Raw genomic sequence first — 3,977 nt, forward strand, 5'->3', positions numbered from 1 at the left:
GGTGGGGCTGTGCCAAGCACGGTGGTCTTGAATGGGCACTGAGTGGGTGGGCCCTGGAGAGAGGGGAGGTCATTCCCCCAGGGAAGCCCCCAGGCCACAGGGGAGAGGTCAGCTGGAGCATGAGGTGGGGGGCAGAGATGCATAAAGGGTGGGACGGGGCCTGCTGCTCTATCAGCAAAACCCCTCACACCCGAAGGACACACAGGTGGAGGGCATTGTATTCACTGACCTCACACTCACTGTCCATTAGCGTTCACCCACAAAATAATAGAATACACTGAGAGAGGCACAGGAATGGATTGCTCACATCTTTATGACAGCTGAATGGAGGAAATTTCTAAGCAGGTTCAGAGAAAGGATATCAAGCTGTGTTTGGAGAAAGGGGTGGGAATTCTAAACAATATCTATGGAAGCAGAACATCTAGAACCACAGATGTATTCAGAAAAATGCTAGATCTCAGTACTAACCTAGAATATCAGCGGTTTTCTGTGGATGGTATGGGAAGGGTGATTTCTTCCGTTGGTGGGCTTTGCCTTTGAAATTCTCTGTGACATATCTACACTGCATTTTAAAAGTCAATATTATTGTGAATTTTAATTTAAAATAAAATGTTATCTCATTCGGTCATTTATACATTTAACTTCCATTTTCCTTTACAATAACTCAGTGACACACCTAGCCCTGTTTTACACCTGGACCAGCCTGTGCTGCTACAAGCCTGGTTTCTCTTCCTCATCACGACTTACTCAGCTTTCCTTCCCATTTCAGTTCAAGGAATTGTGGGGGCAGGAAGGAAGGGGGCAGCTGCCACTCACGGAGCTCACACTAAATGCCAGAGAGCTTGCCCCACACATCTACCTATTTTTCTAGTTGAATTTCATTGCATGCAGCAATCAACCTCAGGGATTCATTTTCCCACATACGGGAAGCTTGGCCCCAGGTAGGGGGATTTGCTTGGTGGGGAATTTGAACCCAAGTTCCTCTCACTGCAAAGCCCACAGCACCCCTGTGAGGAACAGACAGGAAACAGGGAGTAGCCCTAGATCACCCTAAACTGACTTCAGGTTTAGAGAAGGACAGACTACCTGGGGAATGAGGAAGCTCATTGCTCTGGAGTTCTCTTCTGGAGAAAGTCATGAACGTGCCCTGTAAGGAGCTGGTGGCAACTTCCGTTGATTCCGGGACCAGCAACCTCAGGTCAAGAGCCAGATGCTCACTCAGGTCTCTCCAGGCCAGAGGTTCTGGCCAAGTTTGGGATCCCAGCTGAGTCTAAGAAAATGTGGAAGGCACCAACATGTGTTTTTGAAGATTTATTTCAGAGCGAGCATCAGTGACCTACAAGAACCTGGACAGAAGCCAATGCCTCCCGTTTCCCCCATGATGTGAGACAGGACCCTGTGCCTCCTGTGGACTTCAAGAAATGTGGACTTGAGCTTTGCCATCCCTTCCCTTGATCCTGTTCCATAGATTTTGCTGTTATAGTCTCTGTATCTTTACAGGGATCAGGAGGCTGAATTAGTCTTATTCAGGGTTAGCAACTGTCCATTCCTTAACAGTGGTGGTCCTGATAGTTCACACATTTGTGGCCATTCCAAAGAGCAGTGCAATTATGAAGGTGTAAATACGACCAAAGACCACTCTCAGATACATCACTGATTGTTGGCTTTGTTTGACCGAACGTGTTCTTTTTGGAGGTGGCCCACTGTCGACACTCCCACCAGCACCTCTTCCTAGGCACAGTGGAGGATCCCAGCCTATATGGCAATGGCAGTTCCTTCTGTTGTTGCACACCCCTCTATGACTGCACTTCTCAGGGCGACAGTCGTAGCCCAGTGAAGTGATAGTCACATTGCACCTGGTGTTATTACAGAAGTTTCCATGAACACAAGGAGTGCCATCTATCACACACCCAACATCAGTTGTGTCTGTTGCACGGTGTTCATCCAGTCCAAAACACTGAAATCCTCCTCTCACTGAGTGATGGAATGAAACATGTTCCTGCAGCCGGGGAAGATGGGTCACATTGGTACACTGCAGTCTTCCACAAAACTTACCTATTCCTGCACAAGCCTGGTTGTTGAGAGCTGTTTGTTGTCGAGTACAATGTCCAAATCGGTAACTTTCAAGATTTATGTCATAGCAGACCTCAGGAGCCTCCTCAGCACTGACACCAAAGATCACCTTGCAGCGCACATTGCGGTCAGTGCAGTTCCCATGATAGCAGTAGCCTTCTTCAGTGCACGGGGTTCCATCTTGCATATAAAAGTTTGCGGGGCATGTCACGGTGGTCCCGTGACAGTACTCTGGAAGGTCACATATATTTTGGATAGGTCTGCAGAGAGTCCCTGGTGGGGAGTAGCTGCAGTTTGTACAGCACTCTCCTATATGACAGATGCTCCCCGGTGTTAAGCAACAGTCACTTCGGCAGCAATAACTGGCATAACACTACTTGAAGGAGCCACAGTCACATTCCTCCCTCCCATCCGCTATGAGGTTTCCACAGCGAACCATTGTCATGGTTTCATTATACACAGGAGCAAGTGTTTCAAAAACACACCGGGCTGAATGTACAAAACAATTTTGTGTATGTCCATAAGAACAGTTACTGAACGCATCTGTCATCCCAGGATATTGCTGCATAATGCAGAAGGCCCTTTTCTGACATGTGCAGTAGTTATCATCACCAGTACTTCTCACCAGTACTTCTCATCAGTGTCTGGGTTGTTATGACGGCTACTAATAAATAATGTCTGCCTAGAGTACCAATGTGTAATAGGCCTAAATGTGTACAGAAGCTATACCTTTGTGGTTCATAGTTACATTCATGTGGCGCCTCTTTAATAAGTAGTGTGGGTGAATGAACATGAAAAGTATCAAAAAAGGTTGTTCTAAAATAGGTAAACATTGCACTCTGAACTCGATAGTCATTCACAGGGGCTGGGTCACAATTATTATATATGGTCAAAAGATAAACATAGTACCGCAGATCAATATTTTGAACAATGCTGTCAATGAGACTGAACATCTGGACCACCTCCTTGGAACAAGTTGTAATATTGTCATCTACACGACAATATGAATTGGAACATTGAACGTGGCCTTTTATATTGCCTCTATGAGAACTATACAGCGAATTAGATATCCTGGGATTCATGCTGTCATTTGCTTCAGGGAACAGGGGGTCTGTCTCCTCATTGTCACCATCTCTAAATGTGGGCCCCGTTGCGTTGGGCTAGGCCACTATCTGAGAAACAACATGTTCAAGCCTGCGGGAATCCTGGAGGGGTTTGATTTCATAGGCAAGGTCGTCCAGCTTCATGATGCCTCTGAGGCCCCCACAGCACATGTCAACGGTGACCATGGAGAGAGGAACCTCCTCCAGGTAGCTGAGATAGTAGCAGTCTGGAGGGATGTAGGGGTCATCCATCTGCAAGGCTCCTTGGTCATCCTGAGTTGTCACCAGCAGATGTCTGGGCCAAAGAAGGTGTTTCCTCCGCATGTGAATGATGTGTCTTTGACCCCCAAAATGCAGGCTGTAGGACAGCCAGCCCAGAAACTGAAGGTCTTTGCCATGGTGCGTCTCCTTCCTGGGAATCACCACCTCGGAGGATGCGTAGTGCCACGAGGGATGGCCTTGAGAACACTGGACTGGAGCCAGGAGCACCCAGAGCCCCAGCAGCAAGAGGGGGGCTCTAAGGGTGACCCGCACCTCTGCCTGCCTCATGTCCCAGCTCAGGGATAGTCATCCAAAGACAATGGGAAAGGAAAGGACTGTCCTCGGCAAAGCCAGGCCCCAACCAGCTGCGGTGGCTGCGTCCCTCCCAGGGAGACCCTGACAGAGAACAAACGGCCTCCCCAGGCTCCCACACCACACGCCGGGGCACCTGGACTCCGGGAGAAAATAAGGTAACAGTCCCAGGGCGGGGCAGGGGGTGGGCCTGGAAAGGATGGCAGCTGCTGCACTGCAGGATGAGGC

At 48.8% G+C, this 3,977-nt stretch overlaps 1 pseudogene; it reads right to left on the reverse strand.

Annotated features, from left to right (window-relative positions):
- Positions 1–1,522: 1,522 nt before the first annotated feature.
- LOC112208063 (disintegrin and metalloproteinase domain-containing protein 21-like) lies at positions 1,523–3,725 on the reverse strand (annotated as a pseudogene).
- Between the last annotated feature and the right edge of the window lie 252 nt (positions 3,726–3,977).

This window comes from Pan troglodytes, chromosome 18 (genome assembly GCF_028858775.2).
Source record: "Pan troglodytes isolate AG18354 chromosome 18, NHGRI_mPanTro3-v2.0_pri, whole genome shotgun sequence".
NCBI lineage: Eukaryota > Metazoa > Chordata > Mammalia > Primates > Hominidae > Pan > Pan troglodytes.